This window comes from Pelobates fuscus, chromosome 2, assembly GCF_036172605.1.
Source record: "Pelobates fuscus isolate aPelFus1 chromosome 2, aPelFus1.pri, whole genome shotgun sequence".
NCBI lineage: Eukaryota > Metazoa > Chordata > Amphibia > Anura > Pelobatidae > Pelobates > Pelobates fuscus.
This window is the reverse complement of record NC_086318.1, coordinates 421987222-422006927: the sequence shown is the minus strand read 5'-3', so window position 1 is coordinate 422006927 and position 19706 is coordinate 421987222. Positions and strand designations below refer to the sequence as shown.

The 19706-nt window shown below is 39.9% G+C and overlaps 1 protein-coding gene across 2 annotated transcripts in view; it reads right to left on the bottom strand.

Annotated features, from left to right (window-relative positions):
* The window catches only part of MACROD2 (mono-ADP ribosylhydrolase 2), a 1922332-nt gene that overhangs the window by 1511974 nt on the left and 390652 nt on the right, over positions 1–19706 (bottom strand). The gene's annotated exons all lie outside the window — the stretch shown is intronic.

The window sequence follows — 19706 nt, the reverse complement described above, 5'->3', positions numbered from 1 at the left end:
ATTGTAGATAAATGTAATTTGTCACCTTAATCAGCAGGTGCTGTCAGTGCTAATGACATTCGGCTATTTTTGCAAATGAGTTACAGACTTAGAAGTCCTTGTTAATTTATATCAATATTTAATTTTGTTGCTTTGCAGTGTTTAAACTGAATACGCCAAGGTTGAAACATGGTCTGATCTTGTCTTATTCAAAATAAATATAACAATATGGAAAATAGGAAACAGAAATGAGCACAGATCGCTCGTTAAAAACGAAAAAGTGGGAGCCTTTGAGGATTTCTAAGTAGTGGTGCAGAGACGCAGCCTTCACCACTGGAATATAATGAATATAAAAAAAAATTATGAATAATGCAAATAAATTCTGTAATGTCACGCTGAAATGATGCTCCTCTATAACTGGAACATGATGTTTCACATTGTAGTAAGTATCACTATTGCAGGTTATCATGCAACAAAATCCTGTAACGTCACACTGAACGAATGGCTGGCTTTTCTATAACAAGGATGCTACATTCCAATTGTAGAACATATCTACAATGCTACAAAATCCTGTAACGTCACACTGAACGAATGGCTGGTTTTTCTATAACCAGGATGCTACATTCCAGTTGTAGAACATATCTACAATGCTACAAAATCCTGTAACGTCACACTGAACGAATGGCTGGCTTTTCTATAACCAGGATGCTACATTCCAATTGTAGAACATATCTACAATGCTACAAAATCCTGTAACGTCACACTGAACGAATGGCTGGCTTTTCTATAACCAGGATGCTACATTCCAATTGTAGAACATATCTACAATGCTACAAAATCCTGTAATGTCACACTGAACGAATGCCTGGCTTTTCTATAAACAGGATGCTACATTCCAGTTGTAGAACATATCTACAATGCTACAAAATCCTGTAACGTCATTTATCAAAGTCTATACATACTAATGTACAACAATGCTGTGTGCCCTTGGGTTTTGGTTCTACAATACCCTATGACACTATGAGAGAATGATTGAATGCAATGTGGATGGTGAGCAATCACTGGGGATGGACATTCCACCTGTTCAAAACAAGTAAATACATTCTACTTCTGGATGTAAACCATTAGATGGATTAGTACCACCGTCACTCCATATATATCCGAATGTCATAAATCCTGAGAAATAATGATATTTCTAAAATCTGGAATTGTGTTTACAATAAAACATTGAGTTGTTTAAAGGGAACCTGTCACTCCCCAGGATTTTTAATATTATGTAATACTTATCCCCTACATTTGACAAATATCTATTTGTAAGGTTTGAAAACATAAAGTGAAATGTAGAAACCCCCACCTTTATCCTCCCACTGGGCACCTCCATCTTAGGTCCTGTCAATCATAGTTACAAGCTCCGTCCTTTGCACCTGGCAGTCAGCATTGAGAAACTGATACAGAAACAATGTTTCTATTCCTCCTCTTTATTTGCAACCTATCAGCCTGGTTTCGCCTTGCCTGAACAGAATTATGATGTAATTTGCTAAAAGATTTTATATAAATTTAAAAGAAATCAGAGCATCTCACGATAAAAAGGTAACATGGGTTATATGAAGTTTTCAATGTTTTGTTCAATGTCAGAAATTCCAGAGAAGTTATCCTTCAATGATTTGAAAAGCCCTTTGTTTATTAAAATTTACTGTAACAATATACCACATTAATGTATGACTTCATATCCTAGGACGTCAGTTTAAAGGACCACTATAGGCACCCGGACCACTTCAGCTCAATAAAGTGGTCTGGGTGCCAGGTCCATGTAGTGTTTACCCTGCAGCTGAAAACATAGCAGTTTCAGAGAAATCCGACCTCTAGTGGCTGTCTCACTGACAGCCACTATAGGGCGCTTACACGCTTCTCACTGTGAAAATCACAGTGAGGAGACGCTGACGTCCATAGGAAAGCATTGAGAAATGCTTTCCTATGGACTGATTAAATGCACGCGCGGCTCTTGCCGCGCATGCGCATTCGGCGGATGCCGTCGGAAGAGGGAGGAGAGTCCCCAGCGCCAAGGGAGCCCGGCGCTGGAGAAAGGTAACCCCTTCAGCCCCCTTCAGCCCAGCGGGAGTGGGACCTTTAGGGTGGGGGGACCTAAAGACCCTATAGTGCCTGGAAAACGAGTTTGTTGTCCTGGCACTATAGTGGTCCTTTAAGTAATTGGGGTATAACTGAAAAGTTGCATATGCTAACCAGTGATCATTTTGCTAATTAAGCACTAAATATTCAATTTAGCAGGATATTCAATATTCTTTAAAAAAAATATATATATATTTACAGTATTACAGCTGGCATGGAACCAGCCACAATTTTTAAAAGGTCATATGAAAAACACATTTTCTTGCAGTTTTATTAAGTTTTTGTGAAAAAGAAAAAATAGTTCAGTGATGTGAACGTCAGAATGTCCTCAACACAATGACACATGCAGCAACAGTGACCCGACTCTTTAAATCCATTTTTTATTTAAATGCCAACAATCTCTAATTTCACAAAGCAAAGCTTACACCAACTGTGACTCATCTCTCCATGATCAATAACATTAGTTCTGTTACATTGTAATAATAACATAATAAGAGTAATAATAACATACAGTTACCAGAATATATGTGAAACCTCACAAAATCGATATCTAAATTATTATTACTATAATAAAACTAAAAAAGTACAGAGCACAGGGTATCACTATCATTTCAAACTTACACTAATACTGAGCTTACTACTCAGCAAAACTCTACGCAAACTCTACAATGGGACAGGAGGTTTATCATTCAGAAATACTATAATCCATTATCTAATATAAAACGTGTTTTTAAGATAGACTGTAAGCTCGTTTGAGCAGGGTCCTCTTCAACCTATCGTTACTGTAAGTTTTGTGACTCTCCTATTTCGTAACCCCCCCCCCTTATAATATTGTAAAGCGCTACGGAATCTATTGGTGCTATATAAATGGCAATAATAATAATAATAATAAGAGAGGAGGCCATGCAAAAATACACCAGGGATAAGTTGGATTTGTGGTTATTTCTGATATACAGTTCTTACCAAGATAAACTGTTAAAGTGTTACTCCAAGCACCATGACCATGTACGTGATTTGAAGTGATTATGGTGCCTGGAGTCTGCATGTTCGGCATTTCTCTTTGAAACGCTGTACATACAGAGTTTAACCTCTTTGCTGTAACTCCACCTCTGGCAGTGTCATTAGAGCATCATTAGCCTGCCCAGAGTTTTAGGTTGGCTAATGTCAAATCTATGCACAGAATTGACTCATTGACAGAGATTTTTCAGCTGACACTCTCAGCTAATGGAACGCCGGCTGGATAGACATCATGATTCTGAAGCTCTGCAGAAGTCAGATGTCACTGGCTATAGAGGCAGTGACCTAGGTAAGAGAGTAAAACACTGCAACATGGTTTGCCCAATTACTGGGAAATGGGGCCAAGGTACTCCTGGCATACTAACTACTATAGCAAGCTGTAGTGTTTATGGTGCTTTTAAGTAATTATTTAAGGTTTAGCTGGCAACAGAGTAATAGAAAAACATAGGACACACACATTATCACCTGGTGGTAATGGTTCTGTGTACCAAAAACAAGTAGCACTGTGCATGGAGGAGAAAGCTAAAGGAATACTTTAGTGTTAGCAATACAAAGATGTACTACTAACAGCCAGTGGTGTATTTTGGATTTGTGCTGCCCTAGGCACGACTAAATTCGGACACCCCCAAAATCTAAATTTGACCCCCCAATTCGTGTCAAGGCCATTTTTTTTGACTGACAAACACATGCCCTCCTTGATACATGCACTGATATACACTCACTGACAGATTCACAGTCATTGGCACACACTGTTTAACCAACACACACTTTCACTGACAGACACACACTGACACACCCACTCACTGACAGGCACACACTCTCAGATATACATAAAATGACATACACATACTCACAGACACACACTGACAGTAAGGTGGACAGCCCCAGAACACGAGGCAAACAAGGCATTTGTCTGGGAGCTTGGGTGGCATTTTTTGGCGCCCCCATGAAAGTGCCGCCCTAGGCAAATGCCTTGTTTGCCTTGTGTTAAATACATCCCTGCTAACAGCAATGTGTTTCTCAGCCTCCTCAGCATTCATAGGTCCCTCTGTGTTGGGTCGCAGACCGTCTCCTCTGATGTCATCAGATGGGGGGAACTAATGTGCATGAACGGTGAGCACAGCCAGCGCAATAGGCTTTCCTCATAGTGCCTATGACACTGGATGTCCTCCTGCAGAGCGTGAGGATGCCCAGCGTCATTTGAAACGCCAGACAGTGCCTCTAGTGGCTGCCTGGTAATCAGGAAATGTGTTGTTATCAAGTTTGATGATCTCAGCCATGGAGGCAGGACCAGCATCGGTGAGACTGGTCGCTGGCGATGGAGAAAAGTTAATCTCATATTATGTGTTCACTCTGAGGGGGGCCAAGGGCTCGGGGGCCCTAATAGGTAGTCTAAAACCATAGTGTCATGGATACGCTTGTATTTAGAACACTATAGATTTCCTTTAACACAGCATATGCTGAGGGAGTTAAAGAGTTGTCTTGATATATTGATCATCTCCATTACTTAAAATTAACATCTGAGTTAAAATTATCTTATAGAATACATGGCCCACAAATCCACAAACCATGCTTGATTTTAAAGCTCTCATAATGTTAATAAAAAATGCATTTAGTTTTTAATCAGTGTTTTTACTACCATATTCCAATAATATTTTCTATTCATTAATATTTGTTTTATTCTTTTTTTTCTTCCTCGCGGCTCCATATGGGTTTATTTATAATAGGATGTACGTTCGCATATTGAAAAATTATACTTTTTTTCTTTAATGTAGCAAACAGAAGAAACACAATAATAATGCTGAATTATCACGCTCCTGGCAATAGATTTGTTATTTTGTCTTCATTACCTGAACATACGGGAATCATAAAGTTTTAATAACAGCATGCATCTCATCTTGTTGCTGAGATGTATTTTTATTTGTACCATGTCACCGTTTTGCTGTTCAGTGTTTGTTTTCATTTCACTGAAAACTTTGTTTTTAATGCAGAAACAAAAATCCAACGGTGGTTTACATGTTTTTGACTCAAAACCAAAAGGGAGCCATTTAACTAATCCCATAGTTTGGAAGTAGCCTGTCCCATTGTTCTAAAAATGTCATGGCGTAAGCTGGATTGAATGGTATCGATTCCTGTAGAGAGAATCCCAGGGCACTCTCAAGCAGGGCCATTTCACTCAAGAACAACACAGAACAGGAAAAAAATAAACAACAAACTTACTCCTGAAACAGATAAACCACCGTGTGCGTGCAAGTGTGTCCTAACTAGATCTCATGTTTTGAAGAAAAACTTTTAAAAAAAATAGGATACAATTCCAGTTGTATAAATGAAAAGCCTGCCCAGCGCTGATATGATTACAGATTTACATTTTGAATAAAAGTACTGGCACCAATGTGTGCTCTGTATAAACAACGTGGAAATGATTTGGTAAACTGAATGGCTATGTGTATGCTAGAATATCCAGGGTGGACTATGAGATGTAACTATCAGTTGGAATTTTTTTAAAACCAGCTACTATTACTCAAACCAAACCAGATTACAATTCACTGTTAAGCAAATGAACCTCAGTATTTGACACTTGCTTTTAATTATTTGTCAATTGTTATACTAGCAGCAGGTTCAACGTGAAGCTGTCATCTGAATTGATGTCTACACCTTGCTTCTAGTCACAGTAATGTGTTTGTCATAGTTTGTGTGTTATATTCCTGGTGTACAGCACTGCAGACTAGGTTGGTGCTCTATAACCAGTAACACACAATAGATGACAAGTTTAGTCAGTGTTATGTCAGTGTTCCAATAGTGTCATGAGACTAGCACCCATGTCTCATGTTATACTGATAACTCATATTTTTATAATATATACAATTTATAACCTATATTATACTGGTAACTCATATATATAATACGTAACTAATATTATACTGATAACTCATTATATATAATACATAACTAATATTATACTGATAACTCATATATATAATACATAACTAATATTATACTGATAACTCATATATATAACACGTAACTAATATTATACTGATAACTCATTATATATAATACATAACTAATATTATACTGATAACTCATATATATAATACGTAACTAATATTATACTGATAACTCATTATATATAATACGTAACTAATATTATACTGATAACTCATTATATATATAGGATACATAATTAAAACTTATGCACAATAGTGAGTTTGTGTACATACGTATACTACTCAACAAGATGTATATTGTGAGGCTTATTCACTGGGACCAGCAAAGTTAGAAAGAATAATTAGCTCAACTCAAAAATGCTTAATTAAAGGGTAACTCCAGATCCCTAATGCACTCCAGCTTGTTAAATGCTTTATGTGTGAAAAGTGTTTTTTGGTTTTTTTCTCCAATTAAACTTGAAAGGCAGATTTCAATAAAAATTGACACTTTTATAAATTAACCTTGTTACACCCCCTGTCTGTAAATTAACCTTGTTACACCCCCTGTCTGTAAATTAACCTTGTTACTCCACCCTGGCTGTTTATCAGGCACATGGTCATCTTTTTTCCTGGTTGTTTTTCCCAGTGAAACTAAAGTCAAGTAGCAGCTATTGTCCAGAGCACCTGCCTTGCAAAGGCTTCTCATTGAGCTTCATTGAGAGTCTGTGATTAGACAGCCACAGAAACTCTGTGCGGGGCTCGAAGGGGATGGCTTGTAAAGGCTACAGACAAGATATCTGCAGCTTTTGCAAGCTGTTTTTACATATAACCCCAATGAAAAATGCATTATTAAATGCGTGCATATTGTCACTGGAGGCATAACTACTGAACAATGAATGTTATTATTGTGTATTTGGGCAGTGGAGTGCTCCTTTAAATATCATCCTACTAAAACTTAAAGACCAACAAGGCAACGACATAGCGTGCCTACATGCCACAATGCACAACATTATCACACATGGACATTGTGTAATATGTTGGAAATAGAAAACCGCACACAAAAGTTATATTTATTATTTACTGTATACCCTCACACATATAATTTATACACTGGCTATAGGTAAACTCACATGCAGTTCATACAAGTTATATATTGACTATAGGCGAAAGCAAATATAATTCATACCTTGTCTGTAGACAATCACACACAATATATATCATGTCTGTAGACAATCAAACACAATATATATCATGTCTGTAGACAATCACACACAATTCATACCTTGTCTGTAGACAGTCACACACAATATATATCATGTCTGTAGACAATCAAACACAATATATATCATGTCTGTAGACAATCACACACAATTCATACCTTGTCTGTAGACAATCAAACACAATATATATCATGTCTGTGGACAATCACACACAATTCATATCGTGTCTGTAGACAATCACACACAATTCATATCGTGTCTGTAGACAATCACACACAATTCATATTGTGTCTGTAGACAACCACACACAATTCATGTCCTGTCTGTAGACAATCACACACAATTCATATCGTGTCTGTAGACCAGGGGTAGTCAACCTGGTCCCTACCGCCCACTAGTGGGCAGTTTGGGATTTCAGGTGGGCAGTGGTGGGTTCTACAGAAAGCACTCAGTGGTCCTCGATGGACCAAGGCCGGCAGGGGAGATCCTTTCATTATTATTATTTTATTATTTATATAGCGCCAGCAAATTCCAATGCACTGTTCAATGGGTGGACAGACACATAATTGTAACCAGATGAGTTGGACACACAGGAACAGAGGGGTTGGGGGCCCTGCTCAAGGTGCTTACATGCTAGAGGGAGTGGGGTATAGTAACACAAAGAGTATAAGTAGGGGTAATGAAATAGGATGCTAGAAAAGTAATCACTGAGAACTTAGTAGGTTATTTTTTACAGTTACAGTCTAACGGAGAAGGGAAGGGAGTTTTACAGAAAACATACAGCCCTGGAGAAGTCTTGGAGGCAAGCATCAGATGTGGGAGTACGGACAGAGGATAGGCGTAGGTCTTCGGCAGAGCGCAGAGGCCTCAATGGGACATATTTATGTATTAGGGAGGATAGGTAGGTTGGAGCAGAGTGTAGGGACTTGTAAGCAAGCACTAGAATCCTATTGAGCCCTATATCTAACGGGAAGCCAATGTAGGGACTGGCAGAGCAGGGAGGCGTGGGAGGTGCGGGCGGACAGGAAAATGAGCCTCGCCGCTGCATTCAATATAGATTGTAGCAGTGCAATCTGGGAACACGTAAGACCACTGAGAAGCGGATTGCAGTAGTCAAGGCGAGAGAGAACAACAGCATGGACCAGCACCTTAGCTGCGTCTGGTGTTAAATAAGGGCGGATGCGAGCTATGCTTTTGAGATAGAAGCGGCAGGATTTGGAGATCGATTGGACATGAGGGGTGAAGGAGAGGTCGGAGTCAAAGATCTCCCTCACCGACCTGCTGGCACTTAGTTCCAGGAGAGGAGGAATAAGCCTGGGAGGCTCTCTGTGTTCCTCTCGCGAGCAGGCTGGTCAGAGGGTTGCCGTGTGTTACCATAGCAATGCTCCGATACAGTGCTGTGCTCACAGGAGGACAGGAGCCAGCTTGCAGCTGGAGGAGCTGCAGGCTAAAGTGAACATGCCACCACTGGACCACCACGGCTTGCAGCATTATGCCCCTCCTCCCTGGTAAAAGGTAAGAAGAAGGGAGGGGGAGACATTAATACAGATTTTCACATCTCAAACAGCATAGACCCTATGCACCTTCACACACAAACGCACACTACACCTCTCACACACACACAGCACCTCTCACACACACTGCCCCCTTCACAAACATACAGCCCCCCTTACACACAGCACCCTTCACACACACACAGCATCCTTCACACACACACACACACACACTACACCCTTCACACACACACACTGTACTGCTCACCCACATACAGCACCCCAAAAACACACACACACAGCATCCTTCACACACACCTACCCTCTCACACACACTGCACCTCTCTCACACACACACACTAAACATAAACACACACACAGCACCAATCACAGACACATCATCTCATAGGCACACATAGAAACAAAAAGTATAATACAAAATAGAAAAAGAGGGAAAAAAATAGATAAATGAAAGTACATATTAAAAAAAAAAAAATAAAAAAAAAAATTGCACTTGTGCTATAAAATGAGTTACTGCGGCACCGATGGGCGGTAAGGCAATTTTACCATCAACTAAGATACAAAAGTGGGTGGTAGGTATTAAAAGGTTGATTACCATTGCTGTGGACAATCGCACAATTCATATCTTGTCTGTAGACAGTCACACACAATTTATATCCTGTTTGTAGACAATCTCGCACAATTTGTACTTTAGATATAGGTAATCACTTAGGCAAGCATACATCAAGTCATACAGCCATTTAATAAAAAAGCGAAGATGAAAGGCAGTCAATAAAGGCATTTAAAAAATGGAGGAAGCCTCAAAATACAATTTAAACACATACCTAGTCAAATAATACATAATAGCTTTATGTGAAAATAAAGAAAAAGCGTATTTTTGTTTATAAAAATGTATTTCTGAACATCCATACTTTTAAAACAAACACTAAGGATCGTATTCACTAAACAACAACAAACAAATTAATGGTTAATCCAAATCCAAAACTTGAGCCAAATTAAATGAAATGGAAAAAAAACATACCCCAAATTTCGCTATTTTGTACTGGACGTAGTATACTGTATTATTTCTCAATTGTTTAATGAATGAATGAATATTCCCTGATGCTTTTCCAGCATTATGATTGTAAGATAATTCTGGGAGATGTAGTCCACATTATTGGAGTGCCAAAGGTTACCTACCCCTACATGCCATTGGCTGTTTATAAGATAATTGTAATATATTCACTGTATTATAGCTCAGACATTAGATGCTGCTCTATCAGCCCCCCATCCATTCAGAGCTCTCTGAGTTCAAAATGCTAGCGCAATAAACCTCATGTCTGCTGTACAACCATAAAAATAATATCAAAGTATTAAACCTGGAAAAGTATGTTTATCTCTTTCATTTCTAACTTAGTCCTGGATCTAGATATTATTAATTAGGTTAAGAATACTATTTTATCGACCTTGGAATCATTAAAGGATGAATTAAAGGAATACTGCAAGCACCTTAATCATTGTGGCCCACTGCAGTGGTTATGGTACCATCAGTGCACTCTCACAAATAAATGTGAGTTCTACTGGGCAGCCAACCCCCTGCCCTTTGGATTTTCCTGGCTGAAGAATCTGGTTAGTTTTGCTGAGCTAAGCAAAGCCATGAGGGTCCCCTCTCATTCACTGAACGTGTCGGGTCATGCTTAGCTCATGTGAAAAATCTGGTTTCTTCAGCAGGAGACAATCTAATGTGACACAGGTACCTGAGGAATTCAGGTAAGTTGTCAAAGCATTCTTCACTCGTGCTATCTATCTGCACTTTCCATTTTACAAATATGGCGGAATGAAGACCCAAATTTGGAACTGTGCCTTAAAATCCAGGACTACTCAGAGGTATGTCCCTGGTACTGCTTTGAAATAATTTTCAAATGTGGCCCTCAACCCCTCTGTTGCTGTGCGTCCAACTTGTCTGGTTACAATTACGTGTCTGTTAGTCCACCCATTGCACAGTGCTACGGAACTTGATGACGCTATATAAATAATAAAATAATCATAAGTATATACACGTGCTATGCTTGCAGTTAAAAACAAATCTTATTTTCTGAGTCATATAGACTGCAAGCTCGTTTGAGCAGGCCCCTATTAGAAACATAGAAACATAGAAACATAGAATGTGACGGCAGATAAGAACCATTCGGCCCATCTAGTCTGCCCAATTCTCTAAATACTTTCATTAGTCCCTGGCCTTATCTTATAGTTAGGATAGCCTTATGCCTATCCCACGCATGCTTAGACTCCTTTACTGTGTTCACCTGTAATTTTTCTTGTAATTGTCTCATTTATTGTTAAATCTCCCCCTTTGATAATATTGTAAAGCACTACGGAATATGCTGGTGCTATATATATACCAGTAATAATATTAATAATAATAATAATATGAGGTTTATTTTGCAATTCTGTTGTCAGGTCCCATCAATTCCTATTTTTAGTAAATGACTGCACAGTAAATCACACTAAGAATATAATGAAACATTTTGACCGGGAAAATAAACTGATTTAATTCAGATGCTGAGGTCTAGAGTGTCTTCTACAATCTTCTTACAGAAAGGGAAAACACACTATTTTACAGACATAGAGCAGTAGAAGGTGATTGTGAATGATGGATATGTCCAAAAAAATGAAAAATTCTCTCTGTGGCAGGGTACGTTAATGACCCGCAATGAATGGATTAGTGAGATTATACCAGAAACCAAAATAAATGATTTTAGAACCTTCAGAAAGATTGGCAATAGCAACAAGTTATTTTACAAATGTGACAAGGTTATGTCAAAATGTACGACTACAAAAGGTGAGAAAGAGTATGTCTCGGAGAAAGTATGTACGTAGCTGTCATCCTCGAAAGAATCTCTACAATGTCCCCGGAGTAAAATCTAACATATGGATATATTTCATTGGAACCGTTGAGTAAAAGTTTATTTTTTATAATGGATACATTGACTAGAACGTAGTTTTGATTCATTTCCATAGCAAAATGCTGCACATACAGACTCCAGGTACCATGACTACTTGAAATCAATAAAATGGTCATAATGCTTGGGATAACCTTTTAAATCCCCACTTGCAGTCCCTTACTAGATGTACACTTCCTCCAGCAAACATTCCCTAATTTAGGCATATGCTCTCCCTCTTAGATCCTGCTTTTACAGGCATGTGTGTTGGGGTAACCAAGTTTTGAAAAATGATTTGTATGTCTGAAAGCACCGTTCTCTGCCAGTGATGGGTCTGTTCTGTCCAATTCAGAGTGGCGTACGATAATGGTGATGATGATGTATCATATCACTCCTGTCATAGGTAATTTATGATAATAATGATGTCATATGTGACGATTATGATGTCATATCCTATCACTCTGTTTCGGGGGCATACACTGGTGCATTACAGAGCACTGTAGTTTGTCTAAATTAAGGTTTGTGGAACAGGAGGTATATGTAACTGGCTTTTTGGAATAGAATGCTGGGCAGGGTGAGGAAGATTATTTCCTCACAATCTGGCCGCTGGCCATTCTCACTGCTTTGATCACTCATCTGTCTTAAGTCATAGGCAGTCACTTATGGTACCTAATGGAATATTCCGCCCTTGCTATTGAACAATGCATGATATGTATGTACATATATGTGTGTGTGTGTGTGTTGTGTATATATATATATATATATATATATATATATACCGTATATACTCGAGTATAAACCGACCCGAATATAAGCCGAGGCCCCTAATTTTACCCCAAAAAACTGGGAAAACGTATTGACTCGAGTATAAGGTATAAGACTAGGGTGGGAAATGCACTAGCTACTGGTAAATTTCTAAATAAAATTAGATCCTAAAAAATGTATATTAATTGAATATTTATTTACAGTGTGTGTATATAATGAATGCAGTGTGTGTGTATGAATGCAGTGTGTGTATGCATGCAGTGTGTGTGTATGAATGCAATGTGTGTATGAGTGCAGTGTGTGTATGAGTGCAGCGTGTGTGTATGAGTGCAGTGTGTCTATGAGTGATGTGTGTGTATGTATGAATGCAGTGTGTGTGTATATGAGTGCAGTGTGTGTATGAGTGATGTGTGTGTATGTATGAATGCAGTGTGTGTGTATATGAGTGCAGTGGGTGTATATGAGTGCAGTGTGTGTATGAGTGCAGTGTGTGTATGAATGCAGTGTGTGTATGAATGCAGTGTGGGTATGAATGCAGTGTGTGTGTATATGAGTGCAGTGTGTGTATGAGTGATGTGTGTATGTATGAATGCAGTGTGTGTGTATATGAGTGCAGTGTGTGTATGAGTGCAGTGTGTGTATGAATACAGTGTGTGTATGAATGCAGTGTGTGTATATGAGTGCAGTGTGTGTATGAGTGCAGTGTGTGTATGAATGCAGTGTGTGTGTATGAGTGCAGTGTGTGTATGAATGCAGTGTGTGTATGAATGCAGTGTGTGTATATGAGTGCAGTGTGTGTATATGAGTGCAGTGTGTGTATGAATGCAGTGTGTGTATGAGTGCAGTGTGTGTGTATGAGTGCAGTGTGTGTATGAGTGCAGTGTGTGTATGAATGCAGTGTGTGTATGAATGCAGTGTGTGTATATGAGTGCAGTGTGTGTATGAGTGCAGTGTGTGTATGAATGCAGTGTGTGTGTATGAGTGCAGTGTGTGTGTATGAGTGCAGTGTGTGTGTATGAGTGCAGTGTGTGTGTGTGTGTGTGTGTGTGTGTGTGTGTGTGTGTAGCTGAGCCTTGGTGGGGGGTGGGCAATTTTATTATTATTTTTTTTAATTATTGTAATATTTTTTTATTATTATTATTTTGTATTATTATTATTTTTTATTTAATTATTATTATATTTTTATTTTATTTAATTTTTTTTCGTCCCCTCTCCCTGCTTGGTACATGGCAGGGAGGGGGGCTCTCCTTCCCTGGTGGTCCAGTGGCATTGGCAGTTCAGTGGGGGGGGGGGGAGGGGGGCTGGCGGAGAGCACTTACCTCTCCTGCAGCTCCTGTCAGCTCCCTCCTCATCCGCGCCGGTCCGTGCACTATGACCCCGCGGCTCTCGCGAGACTTACACTGGGAGCTGACAGAGGTGCTGAACGGACCGCCGCGGAGGAGAAGGGAGCTGACAGGAGCTGCAGGAGAAGTAAGTAACCGCTCTGCAGCCCCCACAGCCCCCTGTCTGTATTATGGCAATGTATAAGCCGAGTTGGGGTTTTTCAGCACAAAAAATGTGCTGAAAAACTTGGCTTATACTCGAGTATATACGGTATATATATATATATATATATATATATATATTAAACTCACAGACTGGGGGGATAGTAGCATCTTAATGCCTTGTTATTTTATGGCAAGAGAGTGGAGATTGGTGTCCACGTGGCTCAGATCTCTCTCAGTGCTCCTTCTTAATCCAGTCCTGCTTGCTGCTATGGCCTTTATTAAGACTGGCCCATAGGGCAATAACGGAGCTTTGTGTTGCTTCACGTGCAGATCTTGTCTCTCTCTTGTGATTGTGGGTACATTTCATGGAGTCTTTTATACCTCAGGTAGCTCCTGGGAAATTTGGGGAAGAAATCTGCCTTTGGCACTTTAACCAGACATATCTAGTCCGTTTAAATGGTGATCAGATCACTCCAAATTTGTCTCTTAGCTCAAAAACTTTTCCAGTTTGTCATTTGAACCAATGAGGTGGTCAGAACTATTAATACAATGTAAAAGTCGCATACAATAGGAGACACTGAAGTGCACAAGACCATGTCTTTGTAGCTATAGGGTGATCATGGAAGGGTCAGATGTCACCAAAGCTTAAAAAGAAAAGGTGGTCATTTTAAGCCAGGCAATGAATTAAGCAGAGATGAGCCCTATTGAGTGTCACCCTACAGCCGTGTTATTTTGTTACACGATATCTTTCTGATAGCATTATTAAAGTATAATGGTGACAATTGAGATTTGATTTTATGTAGGAAATTGTAGATGCTAAGGTTCACCCTTCGAGTCCCAGCCTATGGGCACCACGACCTCTATGGCAGTACAAAGTATCCAACCAAAGGATGGGGCAGGTGTGACCCTTCCAATGACAGGAGGATAATTGATGTATTGCATTGTAACCTTAACACTAAATGGTTTCGTTCACAGCACAAGGGGAAACTGTAGAGTTTACACCAAAATCCATGTGCTGGAAAAGTTGTAAAATGTTTTCATTATGCCTTGTGCATACTCTGCAATGTCCTATGCAGTTTACCAAAGTACTAGATATACAATACAAACAAAAGGGGGAAAAGAACCAATGTAGGTGTTATATAGTATATTTCTTAATACAGGTCAGCATGTAAGGTTGTGTAGTGTTTACACTTAAATTATACGTGAACTTAAATTCATTTAGGCAAAACATTTACTCAGAGATCATCAGCATGCTGGGTTTAAGAATAATCAATGCATTTTCTCAAATGTATAATACACGGGATTACAAACAAAATAAACAAATGTTAAATCTTCCTCTGAAATGGGATCAGGCTCACAGCCCAGAGTAAAAATATAATTTAACTTTTATTTGCTCTCATTTAGAATCAATAGCGAAAGCAAGAAAACTGTACGTAGTGCAGATCCATTCCCCAGAATGCTTTATCCATTTGGCAATTAATCACAATTATGGCTAAAGACAGAGTTATGTGTTAAAGTTAAAAAGATACAGTTAAAAATAAAATTAAAGCCTGTTACCTTTAATCTCACATTTGTAGTGATGTTATACTACGTATCTTTAACCGTACTTGCAGTCTACTTTTTGTGATTTATTTTATATATATTTTATTTAATACATTGTATCTTGCTGCTCGGAACCCGCATGCTTCAATACCAACGCTGCTGACTGTTGACGTGTGAACACATTCTGAAAGAACTCCCCCATAAATGTGCTGCATTATTTTAGCAGGGTGTAAGCTGAGACAGCCCTTGAGCTATCTAGCCAGTAGATAGAAAAGACACAAAAAGAAAGCCCCCCTCTGTGCAGATAAGGAAGGGGGCAGTGACTGCTTACTAATGCCATGAGTGATTCTCTATGGGATTTGAACAAGATTTCAGCTTGGCTAGATAAGAGTACATATTCTCTTGAATATTTTTATTTTTTTAAAAGAAAAAGTTTCTTGATCTTAGGGGGTCTCGCTGCTTTTTCTTTGCTGGCATTAGAGCAAGACACGCTTGTGCCTGCCCCTCCCCTCCCCTCCCCAACTATTTCTCTGAATTCTTTTATTTTCACAGCTGTGTTTTTTATACCACGGTCAAACCACCATAGGGGCAAGATTTAGGATTACCCCCACCTGGGCCTGGAAGCCGTACTGATCACAGCTGAAGGTTAAGCTAAAGTTAGAACTCAATTTTTTGGGTAGAGTGGCTGTCTGAATTTACCATGGACCATATGGCTGGCAATGTCATAGTATAAATACATATGTAGTGCTAAACACAAATACACACACCAGTCAAGCCATAAGACTTGCTTTCCCCACAGAAATCTCACTTTAACAGCGCTCTCACTGCTGCAAGGGATTCTGGGTAGGTGTATGCAAATGAGCTCAACAAAGAACCACATTTTTGCCTCATAATTCCACTTTATACATGGATTCCTTGGAGTATGTGTCATGCTGATGAGTTGCATTAACAATGAAACAGCTGTCCGTTAGTGGTTCACTGGCTTTGCTCCTCTTCCTGAGTTGTGTTTCAAAGCTGTTGTATACAGCAGACACATACACCAAGGCAGTGGTGTATTTTGAAATGGTGCTGCCCTAGGCATGACAGATCTCGGGCACCCCCTAATTTAAATGTACCCGTCCCTTCCTGCTAAGGACACACCTCTTCCTGTTAACTTACACACATTTTGACTGACATACACTGACATACAGACACATCCACAATCTCACACACATACAATAATTTGGACACACACTGACAGACGCATACACTCCCTGACAAAAGCATAAACTTACTGACAGACATGCACATTCACTCAGACACACACACTCACAGACAGACACACATACATTCACTGATACACACATACTCACTGACAGACACACACACTCACTCACACTCAAATTCACTGACACACACTCACTCACATTCACTGACACACACTCACTCACATTCACTGACACACACACACACTCACTTCCTCACATTCACTGACACACACACAGTCACATTCATTGACACACACACACACACACACTCACTTCCTCACATTCACTGACACACACACAGTCACATTCAGTGACACACACACACACACACTCACATTCACTGACACACACACACACTCTCATTCACTGACACACACACACCGTCACATTCATTGACAAACACACACATTTTTCCCCAAACACTCACTATTATTATTATTATATATTTTTTTATTTAAATCCACCCAGCCTCCCTACTTTTGGGATAGCTGGGTGGATTTTTCACCTAGGGTCCAGTGGGGCTTCTGGCCGGGCAGCTGGGCAGGAAGACGGCGGGACGTGCGGGCGGGCGCTCTTTGTTTTCAGCGAGGGAGCTGTGGTCTCTCTGCTCAGCTCCCTCACGTGTCAAAGAGTGATGCCGTGAGCCGGACTGATGTCATATTTGGACTCCCGGCATCACTGCGGCTCGCACGAGGGAGCTGAGCAGAGAGAGCTCAGGGGAAAGTGCTCCCTCGCCGCCTGCCTGGGAAACAACTGGCCTGCTGCACCGGAGGGGGGGGGAGGGGGGGCCCAAAGGAGGTAAACAAGACATTAGCCTTTTCTAGCACTTTTTTGCTGCCCCCTGAAAATTGCTGCCCAAGGCAAATACCTTGTTTGCTATGCGGAAAATACATCTTTTCAAGGAATCCATGTATGAAGTGGAATTATGAGGCAAAAATGTGGTTCTTTGTTGAGCTCATTTGTATACGCCTACCCAGAATCCCTTGCAGTAGTGAGAGCACTGTTAAAGTGAGATTTCTGTGGGAAAAGAAAGTCTTATGGCTTGACTTGTGTGTGTATTTGTGTTTAGCAATTTATTAACTATCCACTTACTTCAGGTGGAAGGGGTTTTCATCCACACATTTTTCCCCACCACAACTCCTTTGGTATGTGTGTGTATATATATATATATATATTGCTATGCTAGCCAATATTAATATAGTCTTGTCTTCCTCAATGTAAAATGTTGTTGAGGTTATCCACTAAACACCAATATTTGTAATGTTTAATGAAGAAAAAAAATCTGGAGATATTCAAGGCAACTTTAAGGCAAAAAAAAATATCTAACAAGAATGTATTTTCTGACTTGTATAACTTTGTCCAAATTTGACAAATTTTACAAGTCAAATGTCAGGTAATCACTGAGCACAATTTACTGAACACGCCCCTGAGTGTTACCATTAAACTGTGTTTTTTCTGTCTCTACAGATAGAGATGAATTACCCAGAAGGTGGCATAGGGACCACCTAGTACCTCTGTCTGGGCCAGAAGTTCAGGCTCTGGCTTTGAGGCTGCTCATTTACCCAGCAGGGAGATCAAAAAGCCCTGAGCCTCCTCACCTGCTCAAGGGAGCTTTGTGGTCTGCACCTCATTCGGGTGCACACCACTTTAAGAACTCCATTGTGGTACCCCAGCTCTTCTCAAAGACTCAGAGCACCACAGCCGGTACTCTGAGTCATTGACTGCGCACTGAACTGTGAGGGAGCTCTTAAAGTGATATGCATAACAATCCTCACCCACTAGACCCCTACGAATTCTGATCTCAGTGTTTCTCCACTGGAGCACCAGAGAAAGGTACACAGGAGGGTACAACACACACACTCAGACACTGCACTGAGACAGGCACACTCAGACTCCCCTACACACAACACTTTAGAGTCCACACACAAAAATCAATCACCATACACAACACTCAACCAGCACACAGACACACTCCCCCCACACTTAACACTCAGCCGCTACACATACTCTCAAACAGGAGACTCAGTCCCCCTCACACACAATCAACACTCAGAAAATAGATAACATTTTGCTTTGAATAAAGGGATAAAAATTTATGTTTTCATAACAAGTACTTAAATTCATCCATGGGGAAAAAAAATCTCTTACGTTAAATATTTTCTGGAAAATGCAGTGTTTGTGTATAGTGGTTTTAAACAACTCGTAAGCAGTCAACTGCTTAAAGGCAAGTTTCTACCAAGAATATTAGTTCATTAATGAGTTCTTGAAGGCTACTTCAGAGCTTATTCCTAGTGAAGCAATTCACAAATAGCCTGTTGATATGGTACGTCTGCATCCCATGGCCTTAATACCACCGTAAATTAAGCTACTTGGGAAAGGCCAAGAGTAAAGGGCAGAAACTCAACTTATAATTTCATGGACCTCGAAAAACACAAAATCCTCAAAAAGCAGCTATCAAAGAGATTTAAATCCAATGATCCACTACAAAGTCAAAAGATGTAAGCTGTTCTAATCCAATGCTCTCAGCTGCTTAAGATCCAGCATCTACTTCAAGTTGCCAGGACCGGCTGACACGTTCTTCAAAGACGCAGAGCAACGGAGCTCAGCAATGCCTATCGATGGGGCTCTTCAGAGGTTTTCAAACTGACAGCTGTTTACTTTGGGTTTATATACTACAAAAACCACTCTGGAGGTGGACGACATAAACGGCATCACGTTTCGGTCCAAGGGTTTTAATACAATGAGTTTCGCTCAGGGCGAACTGCAGAAATCAGCATATTTTGACAGGACTTTAAGACTTGGAAGTTCTATTCCTAAATACTGTGCACCTTCCGAACCTCTCTGGTGTAAGATTTACTGTTGTACCTGTGGCAGACCTCTCCAGGGGCATAGATTATTTAGATTTATTTTTTTCTCTGTAATTAATGGCAAATTGTCCGCCTTGGGGACATTTTCCACTC